Here is a 26,618-nt window from a genome sequence, read left to right as displayed (position 1 = left end):
GAAAAGTTAATGCAAACGCCGACGCACTTCCACGCAATCCCGCTGGTTCCGTGGTAATCCCCAATTCTCAGTTGCCACCTGCCCAACCCGACACGGATTCCAATCCTGATCCGAGGTGTCTGGAAAGAGTGCTCGTCTGCGCAGTCGAAGCACCATTTGTAGACTCCGAAATGGACGGGATAGATGACGTATCATGCGCCGAAAATGATAGTCTTATCGCCTCTGTGTTCCTAGCGCACAAGAAAACAGTGGTAGAATTAAACGAGGTCACCAGTGGTGTCCGAAAAATATCCGAAAAGTCATTTACATTAGTGAACAGTTCGCGAGAATTTCATAAAGGAACGACCCAATTGAGCACCCCAGAGTCTCCTCGACTGAGTCCATCGTTGGCTAACTGGTACATAGTCCAAACCCCAGGAACCCGCTTCGTGGGCTGTGAGAGGGAATCTGTGCTCGATGTGCATCGTGTGTCGTCTCAGGAGAGAGGCGCGCCCTGTGTGTGCATGGAAATCCCATCCGGTCAAGGGAACCGGGTAGAAGGCCGCCTCGATCAAGGGAATCGAGGTTGGCGCAGGGATAATTCCCATCCGGTCAAGGGAAACGGGTGAAAGGCCACCTTGGTCAAGGGAATCGAGGTTGGCAGGGGCAAATTCCAGGCGCACCTGAGGAGGATCGGGGGTAACGAGGCCTCTTGATGCGTGTCCTGCAAATTAACTTAAATAATTGCAGGATGGGTCAAGAGCTGATGACTAGGACAGCGGAAGGATTGAAAGCCGATGTCGTCCTGGTCTCGCAGCCGTACGAGGTTCGTCCGAGGTGGGCAGTGGACCTCTCACGAAGGGCCGCCATTTGGGTCACCGGGTTTGGCGGCCCCAGGGAAGCCCACACACTGGGGGGCGGGGCTGGCTGGCAGTGGATACGTCATGACGGTAGTCGGTGGCGTATTAGTTGCCAGCTGTTACTTCACCCCTCGGCTGGACCATAAATCCCTGGCGGGGAAACTGGAGCCCTTGGAGGTAACCTGCCGGATCGGGATCTCCAGGATAATTGTGGCGGGGGACTTTAATGCGAAGTCCCCTGCGTGGGGATCTAGGTCGCTCGACTGTAAGGGGAGGCCCCTTATGGGGACTTTTGAGCGGCTGGGGCATGCCTCCTTGAACAATGCTTGGCCGTTTTCCTTTCAGAGGAACGGCCGCACGTCCAACATAGACGGGCTGGCGTGTGATGCGGTGTCGCTGCGGGAGCTGATGTCTAGCACTATCCTACAGGAGTACACTGCGTCTGACCATCAGTACATTTGGCACGTGTTTGGAGGGCAGGGCAACGACCGTCCGGCCGGTCGATTTACGAGGGGCTGGAGGGTGGAGACGATGGATCCGGAAAGGTTCACTGAGTCTATTGGACGCTGTGTGTCCGGACTGGATCTGTCGTGTCGTGAAAGAGCGTGCTCGGACAGTATGGTGCCCAGGAGGCCCCTTCCTACGAGAGGCACTGCCAAGTACTGGTGGTCCACGGAGATCGCGTCAGCGCGTTAGGGGACGAGCGCTAGCCGCCGGAGGCTGCAGAGGGCCCGCAAGAGACGACGGTCTGAGGTCCCTGAGTTATTGAGAGAGTACAGAGAGGCCCGATACCGGCTCCGTATCCTCATTATCCGGGGCAAGGAGAGGGTTTGGCTAGAGTTATGCGGTATGGTGGAGAGGGATGTGTGGGATAAGCTCTACCGAGCCATTATGAATATGGTGGGGCGGCGGGCTCCCACCTCCCTGATACCTGCCGCTCAGATGGTAATGATTTTGGCCGAGCTTTTTCCTGGCCCGGAGGGGGCAGAGAGCTGGGCACCCGAGGGCTACCGAATGGGAAGGGATTTGGAGAGCATCGTGCGGCGGCCGGTTCCCCCGATTTCCGAGGAGGAATTGCAGAAGCCTCTACGGGCCACTCATTTAGGAAAGGCCTCCGGACTAGATGGGGTTCAGGGCAGGGCTATCACCGAGGTGGCCAAGTGGAACGTGGGACTGCTGAGAGCACTTCTTGACGGATGCCTCAAGCATATCTACGGTCCACAACGCTGGAAGGACCAGCTATTGGTGCTTCTTAGGAAGGAGGGGAAGGATCCCATTTCCCCTTCGGCATATCGCCCCTGTGCCTTCTTGGACATTTGGCGAAGGTATGAAAGAAAGTAGTGAGGGGGAGGTTTGAGGCAGAGATCGGCCCGGGCGGGCTGTCCCACCATCAGTACGGCTTCCGCTCGGGGCGTAACACGTCCCAGGCGGTGAGACATGTGCAGAGGCTAGCTGATGCTGCCCAGAGCCACCAGCGCTTCTGCGTTCCCTAGCAGGAGACTCGGTCTCCCACTGCGCCGCCGCCACGGGGAGCGCCTCTCCCTCTGAAGCCGGTGCAGGCGCCGGTGACAGAGGCAAGAGAAGTGCAGGCGCCTCGGGAGCAGCCAGGTGCGCCTGCCGAAGCAGGTGAAGAGGGACCCGGCCGCGGAGGGGCTATGGAGATTGCCTAAAACGGGTTCTCCACGCCCCCCCCCCCCCCCGCGACGCGGGTCCTACAGGCCAATCTCAACCACGCGGCTCAGGCTCAGGATCTGCTCATCCAGACAATATCCGAGCTGTGGGTGGGATTGGTCGTCGCCTCGGAGCCCTACCGTGTCCCCAATCGCCCAGACTGGGCCGGCGACGATTTGGGCTCCGTGGCGATTTTGAGTAGGGGAGACGCACCCTTTAGCGTTTTAGCTAGAGGGCGCGGCTATGTCGCGGCACGCTATGGCGGCCTGGCGGTCGTAGGCGTCTACGCCCCGCCCAGCCTGACCCTCGCGTCCTTTGAGACGTTGTTGGATCGGGTCCGAGATTGCGTGCAATCGCACTGCCGAACCCGACCAACCTTAGTCCTTGGTGATTTCAACTCCAAATCCACGGCTTGGGGTTGCCCCAGGACGGACGCGAGGGATGACACAGTGCTGGAGTGGGCGGCGGGACTGGACCTCCGGTTGCTCAACCAGGGATCCGTCAACACGTTCTCAGGGCGGCGGGGAGGGTCCATAGTGGACATCTCCTGGGCATCGCCCGCCGCCGCGGGAATCGTGTTGGGGTGGAGGGTGGCGGAGGAGGTGGAAACGCTTAGCGACCACCTCTACATCCTTTTCGATGTCTCCGCCGACCAGCACGGCCGCCCCGCCCGCCGCCCTGCGGAGCGACAGCCGTCACGCCGGTGGGAGCTGGGCCGCCTAGACGAGGACGCGCTGATGGCTGCAGCCCTCGCCATGTCCTAGGCGGAAACACCGCCCGAACCGGTCGACGATGTCGAGGTGGAGGAAGAGTGGTTCCGGGGCGCAATGACGGCTATCTGCGATGCCGTCATTCCCTGTATGCGCGCTCCGCCGCGGCGGTCCGTGTACTGGTGGTCAGACGAGATCGCTGCCATGCGAGCTAGCAGTGTGGCGACCCGATGCTGGTTTACGCGTTTCCGCCGCAGACGAAGTCGCGACCCGGCGAGGTAGGAGGAGCTGTACCGTGACTACCGCGAGGCAACGGTCGCCCTCCAGTCGGCCATCAAGACCAAGGCCAGAGCCTGAAACGAGCTCCTGGACCATCTGGACCGCGATCCGTGGGGCCGTCCCTACCGGATCGTTATGGGGCGCCTGCGACCACCGGCGCCTTCGGTCACGGAGAGTCTGGACCCCGACGTGCTCGAGCGGGTCGTCGATACACTCTTTCAGGATGATCCGGAGGAGCGAGGATCAGCCGAGCAGGTGGACCTGATTACCTGGTCCGCCATCGTAGGGGTTTCCGAACAGGAGCTCGCCGATGCCGTCGCTAAGCTCGGGACCCGCAACACGGCCCTGGGCCCTGACGGCATTCCCAGCCGGGCCTGGGTAATGGCCTTGCGCGTCCTCGGGCCCCGCTTCCGGCGGCTGCTGGACGGCTGCCTCAAGTCGGGGCGCGTGCCGCGACAGTGGAAGAGGGCCAGGCTTGTCCTCGTCCCCAAGAAGGGAAAGCCCGCGGGCTCTCTCTCCGCCTACCGGCCCATTTGCCTGCTGGACGAGGCGGGGAAGCTTTTAGAGCGTGTGCTCGCTTCCCGCCTCGCTGCTCATCTGTCTCGCGTCGGCGAGCTCGGCCTGGCCGAGTGCCAGTATGGATTTCGCGGTGGCCGCTCGACGGTTGACGCTATCGAGCACGTCAAGGCCCTTGCGCACTCGGTCGTGTCCCGGGGCGGGGTGGCGCTGGGGGTGTCTCTAGACATCTCCAACGCGTTCAACACCCTGCCTTGGGGCAAGATACGGGAGGCGCTCCGGGAGTCTGGACCGCCTTCCCACCTGATGGCCGTGTACGCCGACTACCTGCGGGATAGATGGGTGGAGTATCCGGGACGGTACGGCATGCACCGGAGGGAGGTGTACCCTAGGGCTTCTGTTCGGACCCCGTTCTTTGGTTGGTGGGGTACAACCGCGTGCTAGGCGGGCCCCTATCTCCCGGCGTCGCGGTCGTCTGCTTTCCAGATGACACGTTCGTTATTGCCGGGGGCAGGGAATGGACGAGGACGAGCCGGGTCGCCGAGATGGGAGTGACCTCGGTCGTCGCCCGGATCCGCGCATTGGGGTTGGAAGTGTCGCCGCAGAAGACGGGGGCGGTCTGGTTTCACGGGCTGCCTCTGTCGCGGCGTCCTCCCCCGGCGCGGATCCGCATAAGTGAAGCCTGCATCGATGTCCAGGACCGGATCAAATATCTCGGCATGGACATCGATGGCCGCTAGCGCTTTAAAGGTCACTTCGACCACTTGTCCCCCCAGATTGAGAGGGTGGTGACCATGCTTGGTCGCCTCATGCCTAATCTCGGGGGGCCGCAAGAGAAGGTGCGCCGCCTCTATGTTGGAGTGGTGCGGGCCATGGCCCTATACGGATGTCCCGTATGGGCCGACACCCTGGCCAAGTGCCGGCAAAGCCGGCACATGCTCCGCCGCATACAGCGGCGGGTGGCCATCAGGGTGGTGAGGGGCTACCGCACCATTTCTACGGAGGCGGCGCTGATCCTGGCAGGATACCTCCCCTTTTACCTCCAGGCGGCCGCCGACGCCGAAGTTTTCAGGCGTCGGCGGGAGCACGAGGCTGGACGCACGCTTTCCTGGCACTGAGGCAGTTGGTCGAGGTCACCATGCCTCTTCCACAAACCTCCAGGTCAGGTCAAAAACCACGACCTAGCTGATGTTCCCTTATTCCAGGGAGGCGCTTTGGCGTCTTCCTGGGCGGAGAACTTCGGCGAAGTTGGCGGGCTGCATCCGATCAAGACCACTCACCGCACCTCCTCGTGGGGCTCCTCCTGGTTTGCCGCTTCGGTAGTCGGCGCTCGCTTGCGAGAACCGATTTGCTGTATGTGGAGAGCGAACGCGGAGAGCTAGCATCTGGCAGACCCTTGGTTGACGACATGGCAAGTTTTGGAGGCATGGGTACGGCGCCCACCCGAAATGGGGCGCTTTGACTTATGAACATGGACAACCGAGGAGTGAACGTTTACGGTGCGGAGGGCGTCGGAACCCTCAGTACCGGTGCGGTGAGGAGTAGTCGACCAGGCTCCCCCACATCGTTATCTTACGACTGGGAGTACCTCGGGGTAGACCACCAGGCCCCCGGGTTCAGCAATGCGCCTGGTAAAGAAACGTCTGTGACGGGGACTTCCTCCGCTGCGGCGTCTACCGGCGTCAGGGTGCGCAAGGACGTGTTCCTTGCTCAGCCTTTTTTTTTTCCTTTGTATTGTGGGGAAATGCGTTACGCATACCTCGGTTTCCGGGGGGGGGGGGGGGAAACCGAGGTTATGTGGGACTACTATCGAGGAGGGGAGCGTTAAAGGCGCGCCCGTCCGCGATGGCTACCCACTAAAACCCCACACCCACTTAAGCTACATGGGAAGCGCCTGGATCATGCGAGTACTCGCAGGACGCTTCCCAGCTTACATGAATCCCGGGGGGGAGGGTGTTAGCTTCCCCCACTACCTACTCTATAAGACCCCGAGCGGAGGGACCCGCCCGGTGTCCCAATCCCAGTCGTCGGAATGGGCTTCCCAAGCCCCCGCTCAGTCCACCCACAGCCCTCAGCATCTTCGTGTCCGTACTGGTTCAGAAAACAAAGAGCCTCCTGAACGCCAGGACAAAAAGACGCCGACACCGGTAAGGGAGGGTCGTCGGAGGCGTGATCCGGCACGCCCCGACCCTCCCCACCTCTCCTTGCTCAGCCTGTCGTCCGGCTAGAGAGGATGGAGGGACGGGAGCTTTGCTCCAGCCGCCTCCTGGCGGCGGCGGGTGCGTCCGACGACGGCGCTGACTCTGACGGGTCAGTCAACTCGGTGTGGTCGGCGCGCTCCCTCCAGTCCTCGTTAAAGAGGAAGCGAGGTCGAGCCCCTACCACACGGGATCATGTCGGCCTCACCAAAACGAAGCGTAAGCTCATTGAGTAGAAGCTTCGCGAGAGGGAGCTGGACCTGGCGGTGGACGTCGCGGACCCCTTTGTGTCTTCTGTCCGTATCTCCAGGTCCTGCAAGCCCCTCAAGGGCGAAGAGGAGCTGGCGGCGGAGCTCGCGCTCCCCCGCCTGCGAGGGACCCAGTCCTTCAGGAGTGGGGAGTCGCCCCGGGACGGGAACAGGCAAGGAACAGCCGGCAGGGAAGCAGCAAAAGAGGAAGAAAGGCGGGAAGAAGAAAACCGGTGGCGGTGCTTCCCCCCTTGCTCCTGCCTTGCCGAGCCGAGACCGGCCCCGTGCCGCGCCTGCTCCGGCTGCGCCCCGAGCGGGGCCTTCAGCCGCGCCTGTGGCGCCCTCCCTGCCCCTTTCGGTACCTGAGACGTGTTCGAAGGTGCTCGGACGCAAGGAAAGGCGTGGGGAGGCGGCGCGTGCTCGCTCTCGCGGGGCGCAGCCAACTGGCGCTTTGACTGGTCGGCGGGTTCACCCGCCGCGTGCGCCGAAAAGGGCGGCGGTATCTCTTACCGTCGCCCCGGGCAGTGCCATGACCTACTCCAAGGTCATGGCGAACGCGATCGCCGGCGTGCGGTTACGAGATGTCGGTGTAACTGGCATCCGGTACCGCAAGGGCAAACCGGATCCTCCATTTTATAGATCCTAGGCCCGGACAGCGCTGTTGGGGCGGACCGCCTGGCTGGTCGCCTGGCGGAGCTGCTCGCCGGCACGGAGGTGAAGGTGTCCAGGCCCGTTAAAACCGCGGAGACGCGGGTTAGCGGCCTGGACGAGTCCGTCACGGCTGACACTGTGGCGGCGGCAGTTGCCGGCATCGTCGAGTAACCATATCGATGGGTCTATACGGGTCTCCCGTGTGGGCGCGCAATCTGGTGGCCTGCCGTCATGGCCGCCATCTGCTGCGGCGTGTGCAGTGGCATATGGCCATTAGAATCGCGTAGAGTGATCGCACGATCTTCCGTGAGGCGGCGGCCGTCCTGGCGAGGGCCGTCCCCTTCGACTTCCAGGCGGAGGCACACGCCGATGTGCATCGGCGTATGCAAGACCTCCGCCGGAACGAGGACGAACCGCGGGACGGGGCGATCGAAGTGTTTCGCCGCCAGAGGTGGCAGCTTGCCCGCGAAAAGTGGCGGCGCCAGCTCCAGGAGATCGGTGCCGCCCGGTAGCGTGCGGTGAGACGGTCCTGCCGAGCTTCGATGTTTGGCTGGAGCACCGGCACAGACGGCTCACGTACAGGCTCACGCAGGTGATCACCGGACATGGTTGTTTCGGTGAGTACCTGCATAAGGTGGGGGCCGATGAGTCGCCCGTGTGCCACCAGTGCGGCGCGGAGGTTGACTCCGCGCAGCACATGCTGCAGGAGTGCCCAGCCTTCTGGAGAGAGAGGCTCAGGTTGAAGTTTTGAGCTCCCTGGCTGCCAGAGGGGTCGCCGGGCATGGGGGGATCGTCACCTGACGCCTTAATTCCTAGGAATATGCACAGCGCTTATCCACCGTGGGCCTTCGGTCCTCTAGCGGCATTCTTCCCTGTAGGGCGGAGAACAGAATACGCCCACAGTAATCCCTGCTTGTCGTAAGAGGCGACTAAAAGGGACAGGTAGGATCGTGGGCCGCGGCACCCGCGGTCAGGTGGGGAGGGATTTCACTCCCCACCGGTGGTGGCATTCCTCCTTTGCTGGGGGTGGAAGCACGGGGGGGGGGGACCGGTAGCGTTCGAAAGAGATCCCGGTGCCCTCCCTACAGCGCCGAGGCCCGCTAAAACCCCACGCCCGCCTAAGCTACGTGGGAAGCGCCTGGGTCACGCGAATACTCAACAGGACACTTCCCAGCTTACATGCATTCCGAGGGGAGGGTGTTAGCTGCTTCCCCCACTACCTACTCTATAAGACCCCGGGAGGAGGGACCCAACCGGAGTTGCCATCCCCGGGACCGCCGATATGGGCTTGCCGAGCCCCCACTCGGTCCACCCACGACCCCCGACACCTTCGTGCCCATTTCGCTGCAGGAGACCCAAGGGTTCCCACGCAGACTGGGCAAGAAGATGCCGACACCGGTAAGGGAGGTTCGTCGGAGGCATGATCTCTTGGTCCGGGCCTGGAGGAGGAGGAGGAGCACCGCTGCCCCGCCAGCCTTGGACAGGATCTACTGCCCCCTGCTGACGTGGGACTGGTGCGGTGGCCAGAAGGAGTGGCCCCTCTTGCGTGGTGGAGGCCCTACGAGGGAGATAGGCCTGCAAGGGCCACGAGGGTGTGCGGTCGCCAGGTTTTGGCGACCCCCTCCCCCCCCGGGTAAGTTCCGCCCGGGGGGCTGTGGTGGAGGGGTTTTAGTGAGTAAAAATCTCACACTACCCCCCAACAACATCTAGGGGGTGTTTTTTGAAGATTTCCCCTCCGCCACGGTAATAAAAAAAAAAAAAAAGAGGGGAAAGTATGAATGTTAGCGTCCAAGACTGCACAGGGGAATCCAATGGAGTGACCTCGCCGGGAAATTCTGTAGATTTTAAAGAACCACTGGTACAAGACACTAATAATGGAAATAGAATCAATATTGGAAAACGAATTTTGCTTACTATCTTCCACGTAAATAGATCAACGGCATCTCCTCTCTTCTCCCCCGCCATATTTCACAAAAAGGATCACCTCTTCGTACGGCGAGATAATTTCGCCCACTTTACCTCCTTAAATCGCAGCGACACCTCTCAAACCACTTAGGGCCTACCAGGCCAAATTGGATTTTCAATGGAGCAGATACAGCAATACCAGGCCAATGTTGGTGATGCTATGGCTTTCCCAAACGACAAATATTCCATTTTCTTCTTGTTCTTTAAAACCGAACCCCAAGACGAATTTAACCTTGATCATATCAAATCTTCGTTAAAATCACTTAAAGTCCTCCTAGACTCTTTGAATTCGAAAACCTTCAGCATATTAATAGACTCGGATAGGTTCAATTCTTCCGAACAAAACAACATATTGGATCTGCTTAGGGAGATTTTTAATGATCCAATATATGTAATTACAGTGTGCAGAAAAGAGATTATAATTCCGCTCGAAACGAGACGCTCCCAAATCATTAAAGAACATCATGAATGGGTAATTGGAGGCTACCGAGGCTCCTTTAAATTTCGTCAGCTTATCCAAGAACATTTCTATTGGCCAGGCATGGCAAAAGAAATCATTGAATTTGTTCGATCCTGTCCCACCTGCCAAACAAACAAAAATTACACTATTAAAACTAAACAACTGATGCAAATCACGGATACTCCCAAACGTGCGTTTGAAAAGGTATAAATGGACATAGTCGGACTCTTACCCGTAACTAGTAACGGAAATCAGTATTTACTCACCCTACAGGATAATCTCACTAAATATTCAGATGCAATTACATTACGTAGTATAGACACAGCAACTGTTGCATATACCCTTGTTGACCAGTTCATCAGTAGATTTGGCTGTCCAAGAGTTATTCATACTGACCAAGGAAGAAATTTCATCAGCCAAACCATGAAAAATTTCTGCAAAATTTTTAAAATTCAAAGAGTGACATCCACTGCTTTCCACCCACAATCTCCAGGCTCACTCGAAAGAGCACATCGTGTTTCTATTAATTACCTTAAGCATTATTGCACAAAAACAGATTGGGATGATTGGATAAGGTTTTGCATTTTTTCCTATAATATCTCAGTACACGAGGCCACAGGTTTTACTCCCCATGAGTTAATTTTTGGTGTAAAGGCTAACATACCCTCGTAATTCTCGAAAGGGCAAACGCCTCGAACGTTTGCACAGCATCTCGATGAGCTCTTTACAAAGATCACCACCACTCAGACAACGGCGGCACAGAACCTAGTAAAGGCCAAACACAGAAGTAAAGCTTACTACAACCAGACATTGAAACCGTGTAAATTTAATGTAAATGACATAGTATACTTACTCAAGGAACCAGAAACCTCTAAAAATTTGATTGCGATTGGCGAGGCCCCTACAAAATAAACCGAATGTTTGACGACCTAACTGCGGAAGTAGCACTAGGGAAAAATAAATTTAAAATAGTTCATACAAATAAACTTAAATTAGCACACATAAGATTAGACTAATATGTTACGTGCCAATATTTTCATTTTTATTTTTCTTGATTTCGTCGGCAGGAATGTGTTCGAGATGGTTTACCATCTCGAATTCGTTCTAATCGAACACAAACCTAGCCTTTGACGGTAGTTCATTAAATTCATTTTTGAATAAAGTTACACGTTCCGTCCTTGAAATCAACGTCGTCACGCCATTTTCACCCTGCTGGCAGTGCCGCATCTTGTATAAAGTTTTGTAAATATGTTCAATTTGTTAATATTTTAATAGGTTTAGTATTGTAAATATGTTAAATGCGTTGCTTGTTACGAATGAAAGGCGTTAAATCATGTAATGTAACAGTGGCGTATACATGTATAATTGTTGGAAAGATAAGCACACCGAATATTACCATCGCGTTCAAATATCACGGTTACAGATATCATTGGAAGAAGGACATGTAAATATCGCGCATTTAGGTTAAACCTTTATTTTGCTATTTCTTCTCCATGTACGCTCCGAATACCGAAGCCGTAACTCGAATAGCAGCGTGATTCGTCCGCGCGCACGTTGTCGCAAGGACGAATCGAGCGGTTTGGTGGGCGCGAGACGCGAGACGCTGTACAACTCGTAAACACCAAATTCTTGCGTGTACCGAGTCGCGAAATCTTGAAGACTTTTTCTATAAACTGGCGACGATCACGTGGTTCTAAGATCCTTTGTCTCCAAAGCTTCTAGAACGTTCCATCGAGTTTACGTGGTCGAGCAAGGCACGAGCCTTCTCACTTCTCATCGTACAGTCGTGAAAGCGTGGTATTAGTCCGAGCGAATAGTTTAGAGCAGAGTTGCAGTATTAAAGTAAATTCATTTTGTGAAAAGTGAGTGATAGGCAAGGACTCTTATTCCTCGTTAAAATAATTTTATTTTAATTTATTTAAAGCATTTTAGATTTAGATTTTCTTTTTTTTCTTTTTGTAAATAGTAATTTCACTTTTGATTACGTAAATTATAATTCTTTCACGTGTGTGTGCTTTCCTTCAACCACAGGGCGATTCGAACAACGCACATAGTCGAGACCAGCGTTTTCTCGACTTATATTGTAAAGAGATTTAGTGGTGAGTTGATTTTTCTTCCAAGCAATATTTTTTGGGTTCTCGGGTGGTATTTCCATCGATATTTTCTAAAATATCATTCCGACAATTTTATTGTATTCTTTATTATATGAAACTACAATTTCTGGTTTCTGGAATATCAATAAATGATATATTTCATTTCCGGGGTAACCCTATCTGATATTCTAGGAACAAATATATATATATTTCTTTCATTGTTTTTCTTTATTAAATGCGTAACTGAGTTTTTGACGATCTCATATGTGTATTTTCTGTATGAGATTATAAGAAAGTGTGTGTATTAAATCTTGTCGACCAAACGTACATTTGATCCAAATCACATAACTCATTGTATTATCAAAATCAATACCACGAAAATATTAATTGAATAAATATTACAGTGGCATGTTAACAGTAGAACATTCTTATAGTTGAATTAACCGCTCACATCCATTTGAAATCCCAAATCTTAAATAAAATAAAGGACATAGAAATTCACATACGAGCCAGGGCCCGTACGGGACTGCTGTGACAAAGACCTGACCTTGCCGATAGGCAAGTAAAAAATATATAATAATAATATTTAAAAATTATTTAAGCTGTGACGCATTTAATTATGACGCAGGAATCTGTGTCCCACGTCACAATGTATAAGGATTATTCGGACCATCTGTATTATTTATATTCAACACACCCTTAGTTTGTATTCGTATTATGTACTGCCTTTATCTTTAATACCTTGTTAATTATATGTCCGGCATACAATGTATATTAAAACTCACCGAAAATTTCATTGCGGGTCAGTAAGTAAATTCTAAGCCATGCGTGCGTTACCGCTTGTATTTACCATAAGTACCGTCGTACTGTGTATATATGTATCGCGTCAATTTCAAAATCCGAATCGCCTTACGTCAATAGAGAATACCATGGTTCATTGTTCAACTAAAAAGCTGTTTTGTCAAAACACCTTTTTGTATAAGGGTGAAGGTGTTACGCTATCACGTGAACTTAGCTTCATGGCATGTAGCGCCACAACGCGGAATAGCTTAAACACTACCGTATGTAGTATATATTTATATTCAAATTAGAAGCGGAATCCAAATGGATTAACCCATTGAATCAACGAACCGTCACGTACATTGTTGAAAGTCAGAAGAGAAAAGAGAACGTTCGCTGAAAATACTTGATAGATTTATTATAGGCCGTGTCGAATCGCCGTTTCCGTTGGAATGCATTTCTTTAGAGTTCGAGTCGAGTTAGCTTTTGTCCCGCTCGTAAGATCCTTGAAAATAACAGACTCACGCTGTACCTCGGTTCGCGTTTCCGGCGATTTCTTCAAGAGGGTAACAAATTTCCTTAAGGGTTGCTGTGTCTCGCTGCCGCGTTTTCTCTCTCTCTAGACCTCCGCGTTTTCCCTTTTTACATGTAGTCTTGCATAAACATGGCCGCGCGACTCCCACCTCCACCCGACTTGGGGGTGGATCCAAGATCGATGAAGATCACCGATAGAAGAAGTAGGGCGTAACCCCCGATTGGACCAGGACAACCCGAAGGGAGGATCGGGAATATTCCGGAGAAGGGAGAGAAGCAGCAGATAGAGCGAGGATTTTTCCAGAGAGATCAATCGTAATCGAATCTCTAGTAACGAACTACGAAACGATTTAAACCAAACGAATCGACTGAATAAACGTCTTTGCTTTTTCCTAAAAGTATTTCGAATTTTTATTTCACGCGCCTCTCCGGGCAGAGCGGTTCAGCGTTCCACGGGCACCCACGTCAGAAAATTCCCTATCACCGCACGACGCGTTCCGCAACAACGAACTTGATGAATTTTATTTTCTTGAAAGTCTGTTAATGAAGATAATGTTGTTAAATGATGAAAAAATAGAGCATGTCAACTGGTTATTTTCTAGTAGAGTCGACAAAGGAGAATTTAAAATGTTATTTCAAGAATTGTGGGAGCAATCGGAAAAGTTTTTCGAGTATTTCAGGATGAGACCTGCAACATTTGAATACATACTGAAGGAGATAGAAGAAAGCATTACAAAGTTCTCCAATTTTCGTGTATGTATTTCGGCAAAGCAAAGACTGGCTGTAACTTTAAGGTAAGAAAAAGTTTAACAATATATTCAGTTCTTTACTTCAGTGGACATTCGAAATATTCAAAAATGAAAATACAGGAAAGTGAAATAAAATACACAGTAAAATTGAACAAATTGCACTTGCATTTTTAATGCGTTACACTTGAAATGAACGAATCAAGGTCTTCATGTTGAGGAGCACCAAGTAGAGTTTCCGCTTGTGAACCATTTGCCGAAGTATCACTCGTCGATGAACCACATGCGGAAACGCCATAATTATGTATAGAATGTTGACCTCTGAATCCCCCCAAAAGATCCTCTTCACAAAACACATTTTGGAGTTTATTTCTCACAATCATTTTTCTTTCATCAGGTACTTTCCTCAAATAAGGCAATAAACTCATTAAGAAATGGTAGTCTGCATCTTCGTTTTGTTTCGTTTTCTCCTTCAATATTTTTATTTTTTGTTCTTCCAAAATCATCAATTTTTTAGTCGTATAAGCATTATTCATGTTTGTAAATTTTTTTTTGTTGAGGTTTGAGATTCATTTATTATATATTATTGTATGTGATTGTACAGATTGCGGTGGTGATTCCAGTTCTTTTTCATGGGAATCGGGGGGAAAAAGTAGTTCTTGAATTTTGGATGTTTTCATCAAATGTGGTCTCGTTTGGGACATTGCCCTGCAATTGCCTTTTCCGAAATTGGAAGTTGGACTTAGATTCTTTAATAATTCCTCCTTCGTTTTCAGTCCGTTTTTTAATATTCTTACTCAATTCCTTGCGAAGCGTGTCCCTCAAACCTCGCCACTTAATTTTGGCTGCTTCACCTCAAATTAGTGAAAAAAAAAAACAATTAATCAATGTTATGTTAAGATAGTTACGTTATGTTGTGTTATGTTAGTGTTTTCAATTATTCTTTTAATGGATATGTTGATTTATTGTATACAAGTTGTTCCTTATTGGAGATTTCTATCAAATGGGATGTCATTTCGAGCACTAAGCTTCTGCTACAGAATTTCACACTGTGCTATTCGAAACAAAGTTTACGAGACATGCCAAGCTATATAGGAGTGCTTTTGCGGTATCTAGAGACGCGGTAGCGTATCGACGCCAAGTATATGAAAAATTATAAAGCCACCCCGTATATACCGTGGCGCTATCACGTGTCTTTTACTCGTAAAACTGGGATTCCAACTTCTTTCATTAATATCTCATCACGCCTGCAAAAATTTCCAAATTAAAGACATTTTTCTGATGTAAATCGCATGTAAGCTTTCGAATAAAACCAAAATCAATAAAATTGGTCCATGTACAACTGAGATATCGTAATATCATGTCATAAATCGGTCAGAAATTGTAGATTTTTTTTCTGATTCTGATTTTGATTCTTATTCTTTTTGTCAACCCTTAGTCAATGGGAGCTAATGCCGTTCGTCGATTCGTCGACTCTCGGAATCAGTCGCGCACAACCTCCGCGTTTTCAGCTAAACGCGGAGAATCTCCGCGCTTTTGGCATCCCTGATAGATAATTGGTAATTCACATTTGTGTTTATTTTCATCGCATAATTCGTTCAACGTAACAATTGAATGTGCACTTTACGCTATTTACATACGATGAAATTGCAAATCCAATTGCAATACATTTCTATATATAACAATGTAGTATATATTTAGTTTCTATTGTTATAAAAATATAATATTAGGATTAGAATTATAACAGATAAAATGATAGAATTAGATAGTCTACTTGATAAAAGAAATTTATAAGTATTATTCTACTGTACACCACTAATGTCATTTACAATTGGCTGTGAAAGTGAATATTTATTTTTGTGTGTTAACTTAATCGTGCTTAGTGTAATCTAGTGTAATCAAGTGTAATGCAGTGTAATCGTTGCTTGCAATGATATTGTATATGTAACGACTAACAATAGTCGTGCATGGTTGTACATTATTTGTTAGGGTTCCACGTAATTATAAACAAAGATATGTTTTGTTTGCATTAATTACTAATTATTATTAATACATACTTTGTTAAATGTATAGTGGCACCATGATATTGTGAGTTTACGGATACAAAGTCTATCCTCAAATAAAGACACTTTAAATAAATAAAATATCATCTTCGGTAATACGAATATGGTAAGTTTAACAATGAGTGTAACTGTTGTAGCGATAATAATTGATGTATTACGTACTAATAAAATGATAAAATAACTTAATAAAATGATGCACTTTTATTTGAAAATACATTTATAGTACATTTATGTACAGAGAGGATCTTTTATTTAATTTTAAATGTATCGTTATATTAACGATAATTTTATTATTTTAGGATGACGATGATCAATATCAAGCTGGCTATGATGTAGGATCGTTTCCCAAAGATTTTCGGTATGCACCATTCGATGGCGAATTAGAAGGATCGATGGCTCCTCTGGCGGGAGAACAAAAGCCTAGAATACTTTTGGTCAAATTTTGACCTGAAAAGTTCGAAAATGCAAGTTAAAAGTTTAGGAATCCAATAGTTTAAAAGATACGAGTACATAAAGATATGTGTATTTGGTGTACTTTTACAGGTTAGTACGGCGCCATATTGTCTCTACCCATGCTCTGATTGGTTCGCATGTATCGTTTCCATCGCGCCTGTCGCGCCTGTATTCAAATCTTCACTTCTTCGTGTTTCTGTGTCTGAGTATCTGAAATAACGAAATAACAAAATAACTATTGAATAAGTTAATATATTTATGTTCTGTGGGAAGAGGAATTGTGAAAGTAACAGATGTACATTTAATATCAATCGACTATTCTTTTATTAGAACTTACAGACAAAATAAAAAGACTTAATTTTTGCAAGAGCCTTACTTAACGAGAAAAAAAAACAATACGTAATGCGAAAATTATATATGCGAGGCAAGATACAGTTTTTATTTCCGACGCGATCACTCTTCGGACTAGAGTTCGACTGACGACTGCAGCGTCGACCAATTGCCCCTTGTCCCGGCTTCGCTCGATCAATCACGCTCGTTCATGACGACCTCCTAAAGGCGGATCCGTGTGAACCTTTTTTTCTTAACAATAACGAAACTGAAATAATTGAAATCATACCCCTTGAAAGTATACGCTTGCTGGGGGGCATAGCAGCCCCCCAGACCCTCTGCCGCATGAGGGGCTTCGCCCCCTCGACCCTCGCGGAACTATAAACATCCCTCAGGCTAACCGTGTACACACCTGAGTGGTGCGCTGCAGTACGCGTTGTTGGAGGTTTCACCCCACAACGCCCGACCGGAGGCAAGCCCCCGGACTCCCATTTTTTTTGTTTGATATAATAATTTCCGCTTACCTTATGTAAAGGTGTAATGCTCCCTAACTGCTGCAATCAAGGATTCCATTAGGTTGATTTTGTTGATCCGACAGTACCTCCTCCATAAAAATTTGCATAAGCGATCAGCAAAATCCTTATCGTGGAAGCGGCCTCTTCCACGCATCCAGTCTTTTGCTGGTCGCCTAATTGCTTCAATTTTTTGGGTGTGGGTACCGTCTTCAGCTACAAAAAACAAGAAAAAATAAGAAAAAAAGACAAATTTTAATATAATGTATCCTAACCGACATATTTACCAACAATTTACCAAACATTGACCATCTTATGATGGAATCCTTCGGCAGCGAGTCCCATGTAACTCCCAAACGAGTCTGTATGGATCTCGCTGCCCGCAGCAACATTTTCCTTAAGGGAGTGGACTCCGTCGCCGAAAAGATCGACGCGACATAAAAACCGAGCGGCCACTAGAAGAAGTAGATTAAGTAAAACATTTAGCCAGTAGGGGAGCTGAATGCAATTTCTGCTTTTCAAAATATGATGCTGGTAAGGTAAGGTAGGCTTTATAAGCAAGCGAAACTTCTGAATGTAACAACGACAATGTAGTATCGTTGGGGCCAGTAGCCGTGCCGAGACACACTCATACATGCAACGCCCGGTGGAATGTCCGTGTGTCTACGAGTAGGCTGCGTGATGCCGGGGTCCGGAGGATCTGGGGCGTCCACAGTGGTGGCTCTGACCCACTGTGGACCCGTTCTCTCTATTTGAGGGATGTCCCAGGTCTAAAATCCTCTCTCCCCACCTTCTCGTGGTGGACCCTGAGGGCGCACATAGTTGTGCGTCGCTAACGGGGAGAGGGGTACGAGGCGGGAAGTAGCACCTGTGATGTGTGAGGCGATGCCAGCGGGATCTCCGGATCCTGGCAGGGCCTCCCATGTCGGCCATGCTCACATTGAGTAGGGGTGAAAATCGCTTCACAGGGACGAGGAGAGGTCGTTCTCGCGCGGTGGCCCACTGGGAGTGCTCCCCCCTGTGCGCTGGCTTTGTTTCTGCTGGCCTCAGGGGGGGGGGGGGCTGATGTGTGCTCGCACTGCCGAGGTGGTAGTGCCGCGCGGGATCAGGAGCCGGCCCCTTCGGGACTTCGACCAAGTAGTGTGCGGTGAGGTGCGGGTGTCGGAGCCCGCACCTGCTACGGGCGGGTGCCACCCTGTGCGGTTGTTACGTCCGGCCCTGCCGGTGTCTCTTTTCATCGACCTCGCATTGCGAATAGTTAAGATCAGATACTTTTAGGAATGCGCTTGACGTACGATTCGGAAACCGTTTCTCGGGAACCGAACCGTGGGATCTGCGAATCAGCGAAATAGGCGTCAGCACTCAACGCCAGCACATCCGCTGAACTTGGGACCCCTCCCGATTTCAACGGATGCAAAAACGAAGGTTCTTGAACGCGGCTCGTGCAATGCGAGGATCACCACTAGGTTCAAGAACCTTCGAGTTTATATACTAATATAAACCCGTGGACACGCCCCACGGTGGCTCTTTTTATTCCGCTGTCAGTACGTTCTCATCGTGATGATTACCGAAATCTCGTAGTCGCGGACAGGTTAACTTCACGCGTTGTCGTTACCTACGAAAGTCAGACGTATAATCGGTTAAGATCACATCGAACCTTTATCGTCAATCGAACACGCACTCAGCGTCGCACTTTGGTCGTCAAATACTAAATTATTGTAGTCACGGATAGAGTAATCGTACGCGCACCGCGTCGTTACCGAGGAAAGTCCGTTGTTAATTAGTAGAGACCCGTGTCGCGAGTGATAGTTGCCGACAAACAGATCTTTGCAACAGCACAGTCCTGGGACCACAACAGATAAGCTGGTACAACCAAACTGTAAGACCGACAAGGGGTAACGTACCTGAATAATTGTATACTTGCTTTCCCAAAACCGATATTGTAATATAAACTCGTTATTTTGTAACAATATATATATTTATGCTAAACCTTGGAAACAATCATTGCAATCCCGAAATGCTCTTTCCCGTTAGCGAATACAGTTAAGGTGAGCTTTAGCTCTTTAATTGAAGACAAAGATCCCAAGAAAGAGTCTCAGATAAGCTGGGACGTAACACGGTATTCCCGAGGGGGGGGGAGGGTTAAATGCGAAGGACGGGCCCCGGGGAACTGGGGTAGGGGGGCATGTCTTTCGTTAGGCATGTCCCCCGAAGGTACACCCGTTCCCGTCCAGCAGCCTGCCCTGCCGCGCACGATGCGCCGGTAAAACAAAAAACTATGGACAACTTAATTAAAAACGCAGGAAGCACTGGTGCCGGGTCGGCCGGCAATAGCAGGGGTGACGGCAATGTCACACGGTCATGCACCGTTGTGTTGGAGGGGTTACCGTGCCCGGAAGTGGTCGAGGAGGGAGGTGTGACGTCGAGGCCCAGTTCAAGGGCTTCGTCGACACGCGGGCTGGGGGCTGTAGGTCCATCTGCAGCAAGCTCGAGAGGTCGCCGGACCGGAGTTGGCCTTGCTGTTCTCGATCCGGGAGCGGGGTCACGGCTGGGGTTGAACGAGGACGATGGCGTCTCTATGACGTCAATGTCCTCGGCCTCGTGCGCTCGGGCTAAACGACGCGTTGGTGCCGACCGACCGGTGTCGCCGCCTGTAACCCGGGAGGCCGCCAAAAAAGCCCGGGTCAGGGATGCCTCCTCCCCTGTAGGCGTCGGCGCACTGACTGCAGCCCTGTGGGACAGGATGCAGTCGGATGGCCAGACGCTCAGGGAGGAGAACGCCAGCCTCCGGCGGGAGGTCGAGGGCCTCCGAGAGACCCTCGCCGCTGTGCGTGGGGAGATGATGGTCCTTAAGAGGAGGCTTGATGCTCCCCTAGCAGGGCCGTCGTCTCCACCTGCCCGGGGAGGTCGGTTCGACACCCACTCGCCGCCTCTGGCGACCACCACGGCGAGGGACGATGGGGCTCTCCTGGCCAGAATTGGGGCTCTGATTGATGCGAAATTTGCGTCAATTAGAAATGAGCTCCTCCTGGGCTTTCGGGATCCCCAGCCACGCCCCGCAAAGCCACTGCAGGGTAGACATGCCGGAGCGGTGGGGGGGCAGACGACCTCTGCGGCTGCGGTTCGTGCCGTGGCTTCCTCTACGCCGGCGGTTGGCGGGGAATCCTTCCCCGTCATTATTAAGCTGGCGGGGGGGAAGAAGAAGAAGAAGGGGAGGAAGAGGCGGCCCAGGCCGCCCTACCATCCACCGTTCCGCAGCCGTTGTTGCCTTCTCCCCCCACTAATCCTGCGACGGCACCGGGCAATCCCGATGGGGCTGCCTGGTCGCAGGTGGTGGGGCGGCGGGCGAGGAGAGCGGCACGCCCATCCTTGGTCCCGCCCGTCGCCTCGGCCCCTGTCCAAAAGGGCGCGGGTAATGGGAGCGCGAGGGCGCAGAGGGCACCTCCACGCGTGGTGGCCCCTCCCCGTTCGGCGGCGGTGACAATCACCGTCCCGGAGGGGAGCAGGGTCACCTACGAGGAGGCCATTAGGAGAGCTCGCCAGGACGTCGACCTGGGAGCCCTCGGGATTGAGGCCCTCTCCTGGAAGAGGGCCGTCACGGGGGGCCTGATTATTCAGGTCCCGGGCGCCGATGGGGGCCCGAAGGCAGACGCGCTGGCGGCCAAAATGACCGCCGCCTTGGGGGGCCTGGAGGTTAGGGTGGCTGGGCCCGTGAAAAAGGCGGAATTCCGCTTGACGGGGCTGGACATATCCGTAACTTCCCAGGAGGTAGTTGCGGCGGCTGCGAAAGCCGGGGGCTGCACCCCCGAATCCGTGAGGGTGGGGGAGCTGAAGGCCCCGCCCAATGGACTCGGCACCATTTGGATGCAGTGCCCAGCTGTGGCGGCCTTGGCCATCGAAAAGGCCAAGCGAATTAGGGTGGGGTGGTCCTTCGCCCAGGTGGTGGTGCTGGCAGCTCGGCCGCTGCAGTGTTTCCACTGTCTTGCCGTAGGGCATGTGCGGCAGCGGTGCACTGCAGCGATTGACCGGAGCGGCCACTGCTACCGGTGTGAGAGCTCCACCCACAGGGCCGCCGAATGCCGTGAGGCCCCGCACTGCGCGGTGTGCGCCGAGTTGGGCCGGCCTGCGGGACATAAGGCGGAGAGCAAAGCGTGCTCCCCGCCCCCAAAGAAGAAGAAGGGCCGAAGGGAGGTGGCAGGTGTGGCGCCACCCTCTGCGGCAGCTCGGGGAGGTGGAGGAGATGCTACACTCCCGTCTACCTCTTCTGCGCCAGCTGCGATGGAGGTGGAGGCCGTGGCGTCAGTGGAGGTGATTTCCCTCCCCCTACCCACGCAGCCGTCTGAGGGAGGTCCTGTGACGGCCTAGAAATGGCGCACAGGGCTTCCCTTGGGGTATTGCAGGCCAACCTGAACTACTGCCGCGGGGCACAGGACCTTATGGTCCACTGTCTGGCGGAGTGGCGGGTTGGTCTAGCGGTGGCCACGGAGCCGTACCAAGTCCCCGACCATCCACACTGGTTCGGGGACGAGGACGGCCTCGTGGCGATGTGGTACCGTCGCCATTCGGCGACTGTTCCCCCCTCCACCGTGGTCGAACGGAGCAGGGGGATAGTTTTGGTAAAATGGGGAAGGTTCTTAGTCGCAGGATGCTACAATTCATCCAATTGTAGTGCTGCCGAACTCGGGAGGTTTTTTGACCGGCTGGGGGCTATGTTAGCCCTCTATATGGCCGACCCAGTGCTGGTCCGTACCAACGTGCGTGAGGTGGAACGGCTGGTCCATCGTGGACGTATCGTTTGCGTCAGCCGTCGCTTCACACTGGGTGTCTAACTGGCGGGTCTGGGAGGGTGCAAAGTTGTCGTCCATAAGGACGTAGCTGTGGTCTCGGACCCGCCAGCGGACGCCCCCCTTCGACGTAGCATCCCTTCAGCGCCAAGATGGGCGATGAAGCGACTAGACGAGGATCTACTGACGGCCGTGATTATCGGCTCCGCCTGGCCTCCGGCCAGGGAACGCGGGGCAGAAGAGGGGGCTTTGTGGATCCGGGACACATTGCAAATGATTTGCGACGTAGCTATGCCCCGGATCCGCGAGCACCCTCCGAGGAAGTCTGCGTACTGGTGGACGGGCGAGGTTGTCGACCTCAGAAGAACGGCCAGCCGCGCCCGTCGCCAGTATACCCGTGCTCGGCGCCGCCACTTCTTAGGCGGTGACCCGGAGTGGAGAGTCGCCGAACTGTACGGGGTGTACAGGTCAGCGGCGGTGGCCCTTAAGCGCGCGATAGCCGCAGCCAAGGCCAGAGCGTGGGACGAGCTCCTGCTCACCCTCCGTGACGATCCGTGGAGGCGCCCATACAGGGTGGTGCTGGGAAAGCTCCGCCCTTGGGCCCCCTGTCACGGAGAGGTTAGACCCGGAATTCCTGGGGCGCGTGATTGATACCCTCCTTCCCCTCAACGATGGGGGAGAGGGTGCGTTGGAACGCGCCCCGAGTCCGACTATTGAATGGTCAGATGAACTCCGGGTCACGGACTCTGAGCTGTCCCGGGCTATCGGGGGGCTCCGGGCTAGGGGCAAGAAAGCTCCCGGCCCGGATGGAGTACCCGGTAGCCTGCTGGCTCTGGCCTTGGGAGTCCTTGGCCCGGCGTACAGGAGCGTCTTGGACGCTAACCTGCGCCGGGGAACCTTCCCCAGTGTGTGGAAGAAGGCGTGCCTGGTTCTCCTCCAGAAAGGGGGAAAACCCGCAGAGTCTCCCTCTGCGTACCGGCCGGTGTGTCTGCTTGATGAGGCGGGCAAGCTTTTTGAACGAATCATAGCTGCCCGCCTCTTCGAGCACCTGTCGCGCAGTGGTCCCGACCTCAGCGACAGCCAGTACGGATTCCGCAGGGGTCGCTCAACGATGGACGCGTTGGAGCGTTTGCGCCTCCTCCGGGAAAGGGCTGTCGCTCGGGGCCGGGTGATGATTGCTGTGTCGTTAGACATATCCAACGCCTTCAACATCCTGCCCTGGAGGGAGATAGCGGTGGCGCTGGATTATTTCCAGGTGCCCCCCTATCTCCTGGAGGTAGTTTGGGACTATCTCCGCGGCAGGGAGGTAGTATTTACCGGCCGGTACCAGGTTGTGCACACGAGGGAGACGCACCGCGGGGTTCCGCAGGGGTCGGTCCTCGGACCGCTTCTGTAGAACCTTGCGTATGACGCGGTGCTGCGGGTTTCTGCTATGCGGATGACACCCTGTTATATGCCGAGGGGGAAGACTCGGGGAGGTCCAGGCACCTTGCTGAGTCCGCCCTAGACTGCGTTGTTGGGCGAATCCGGAAGATGGGTCTGACCGTGGCTGCTGCGAAGACCGAGGCAATCTGGCTTTACGGATTGTCTCGAGCGCGGCGGCCGCCCTGCGATCGGGACCTCCGGATTCGCGTCGTGGATACCTTCGTCGACATCAGGCCCACCATGAAGTATCTGGGCCTGATCGTCGACGGCCGCTGGCGCTTCAAGGAACACTTTGACCTCCTGGCCCCCAGAATGGAAGGGACAGCGGCCGCGTTAGCGCGGTTGCTGCCCAATATCGGGGGGCCAGAGTTGAGGGTTCGCCGCTTATATGCGGAGGTGGTGAGGTCGATAGCCCCTTACGGGGCCCCCGTGTGGCATCGCTCGCTCGAGGTCAGCCGGCGCAATTAGGCACTCTTCGAAAGAGTGCGGCACCGGCTCGCCCTGCGGGCCATACGGGGATACCGTACCATCTCTGCCGAGGCGGCGGGCCTCCTGACCATGATTCCGCCGTTCCATCTGTCGGCGGTGGAGCGGGCGGCGATGTTCACGATCGCCTGCTCCGTCCGCCGCCCTCCGGGGGTGGAATTCGCGGGTGAGGAGGTACACGAGGTCGAGTGCCAGAAACGCCAGGCCCGGAGGGACACGCTGGCCCGGTGGAAGCAAGAGCTTGCTCCATCGGGCCGTCCGATTGTCCGAGCCATCCTGCCCATATTTGATATATGGTGCAGGATCCAGGGAAGGTTGACCTTCCGCCTCACGTAGGTGCTCTCCGGGCATGGATGTTTTGGAGAGTACCTCCACCAGATGGGGCGGGAACCGACACCGCAGTGTCACCACTGCGGCGAGGAGGTGGACACGGCGTGGCACACACTCGAGGAGTGTCGAGCATGGGCCGCGCCGCGCCGCGCCGTGCCCTAAGAGTCGCAGTGGGTGGGTGGGACCTCTCCCTCGCGGCCATGGTCGACCACATGGCCTCGAGCGAGAGGTCGTGGAAAGCGGCGGCCACCTTTTGGGAGGAGGTTATGTAGGGAAAGAGACCCGGGCTCGGCAAGGAGGACATGGGCGCCGGGACGTCCCTCGCGCCAGCGTACCCCCCTGCGTGGGGGTATGAATAGTGGGGAACCGCGAGGGGCGCCCCCGCGACGACAGCTGCCTCGCATGGAGGCGGCGAATGTGAGGGGCCGGGGCTTGAGCTGACTGTGGCCCCCTGAGGGGATATAATTCTTCTCGGGACGGGCCGGGGTTGTGTGGTCGGCCCGTCACCACTTGGACCAACGGGTCCTGTGGAGGCGCATGGGGGGTGGGGCGGGGAGGGTTGGGGCGTGCCGGATCACGCCTCCGACGACCCTCCCTTACCGGTGTCGGCGTCTTCTTGTTCTGGCGTTCAGGAAGCTCTTTGTTTCCTGAACCAGTACGGACACGAAGATGCCGGGGGCTGTGGGTGGACCGAGCGGGGACTCGGGAAGCCCATTCCGACGGCCCCAGGGATGGGGACACCGGGCGGGTCCCTCCGCCCGGGGTCTTATAGAGTAGGTAGTGGGGGAAGCAACACCCTCCCCCCGGGATTCATGTAAGCTGGGAAGCGTCCTGCGAGTACTCGCGTGATCCAGGCGCTTCCCATGTAGCTTAGGTGGGTGTGGGGTTTTAGTGGGTAGCCATCGCGGACGGGCGCGCCTTTGGCGCTCCCCTCCCCGATGGTAGTCCCACATAACCTCGGTTTTTCCCACCGGGAAATCGAGGTATGCGTTACGCATTTCCCCACAATAAAAAAAAAAAAAAAGGTTGCGTGATGCCGCGATACCTGAAAGTAAGGGTCTAGCCGAATAAGCGATACTTTCAATATTACATTTGTGACATTTTTCTGATAACAATGATACCACATATAATACAGTTCGGCTAGTATTTACAATAATTTATGGACGACGCGGAGAAAATGCTGTTTCGAAAACGTTCAACACCTCACAAGGGTAGGTCGCGATCCGGATGAGCGCTTTTTGAACGAGATCGAGCTCACAAAGAGACATCCCCTAGTGTCCCCCGAATTTTTAAATCAAATTTTTTTCATGAAATAAGTTTTTTAAAATAGCTAAATTTCGATTGACGAGTGTCGACCATACAAGTGTCGGAGGTATTACAGAAGCAGCGTGGCACAGTCGATAGGATGCCATGTTGCGAAGGCGATCTTTTGCGCTGGAAGCGGTTCGATCCCGGTAGGAGTCACTTATTTTTTTTTAACTTTTTCTTCCGTTGTATGTTTTGTTATGGAAACTACATTTTTATATATTAAGATTATTTTTATACAATGTTGTGCAATTTTTATGTTTTTTATCGCATTGAAAAATAAGAAAGAAAAAAAAGAAAGAAAGACAAGGAAAAAAAAGAAAGAAGAAAGAAGTTGTGCAATGTTTGTGTAATATAATTAAATTCTTAATTACAAACTATAATGACGTAAGTTTTTATAAAAGCTTGTAGAAACTCCTTGCACATCCTGACTTCTTTTTCAAAGCGATAAAAAACATAAAAATTGCACAATATTGTATAAAAATAATCTTAATATATAAAAAGATAGTTTCCATAACAAAACATCATACAAACGGAAGAAAAACTAAAAAAAAATAAGTGACTTCTACTGGAATCAAACCGCGTCCAGCGCAAAGCTAAAGTTTCGAAGCGACGACGAAAGTAGAAAGAAACAGTTCAATGAAGAAGGAAGAGAAACTAAGAGTCGACGTTGGCAAACGTAAGGATACGGGATGCTAAGCGTGATTTCGACTTCAGTGAAATGGCAACAGTGTAGAGAGACGCTGTTGTGATAACGGCAACATCGTAATTGTATCGAATTCACGTTACCAGTCGTCCTCAGTAAGCGCCATCTCCTATCGATTGTCTCAACTAAATTTGTGACATCACTTGCTCTGTATTATCGTCAAAATAGCGGAACCTCGTTTTTGGGAATGCAATTCATTGCCCACAGACTTTGTCCTTATATGAGCATATTCTGGGCTCAATGAAGGCTCATTCGAAAGAGGAAGGTCCAAGGAATGACGCTCTGGTCGTCGTTTGAGTCACAAAATCCTTTTAGTAATCTAAAAATACAACTATTCTGCGGATGTATTTTACTCGATTTTTGCTCGACTTCGGACGCTCATATTATTAAATATCGACACAATATCGTTCAAACACGACCAGAGCGCCATTCCTTGGACCTTCCTCTTTCGAATGAGCACTCATTGAGCGCAGAATATGCTCATATAAGGACAAAATCTGTGGGCAAGGCAAACTTATATTTCGGGCCAGATTT

General features: G+C 52.6%; 1 protein-coding gene and 1 long non-coding RNA gene across 2 annotated transcripts in view; one reads left to right on the top strand and one right to left on the bottom strand.

The window, feature by feature from the left end:
• Window positions 1–26,618, top strand: part of LOC128886433 (uncharacterized) — a 267,121-nt gene that overhangs the window by 128,860 nt on the left and 111,643 nt on the right. The gene's annotated exons all lie outside the window — the stretch shown is intronic.
• Window positions 9,436–10,400, bottom strand: LOC128886445 (uncharacterized). Its single transcript, XR_008459821.1, has 3 exons — window positions 10,069–10,400; window positions 9,804–9,971; window positions 9,436–9,659 (listed from the first exon to the last, which is right to left on the bottom strand). It is a non-coding gene; the product is annotated as an uncharacterized LOC128886445 (long non-coding RNA).

This window comes from Hylaeus anthracinus, unplaced genomic scaffold (genome assembly GCF_026225885.1).
Source record: "Hylaeus anthracinus isolate JK02 unplaced genomic scaffold, UHH_iyHylAnth1.0_haploid 11982, whole genome shotgun sequence".
NCBI lineage: Eukaryota > Metazoa > Arthropoda > Insecta > Hymenoptera > Colletidae > Hylaeus > Hylaeus anthracinus.
This window is presented reverse-complemented; position numbering and strand designations above follow the sequence as displayed.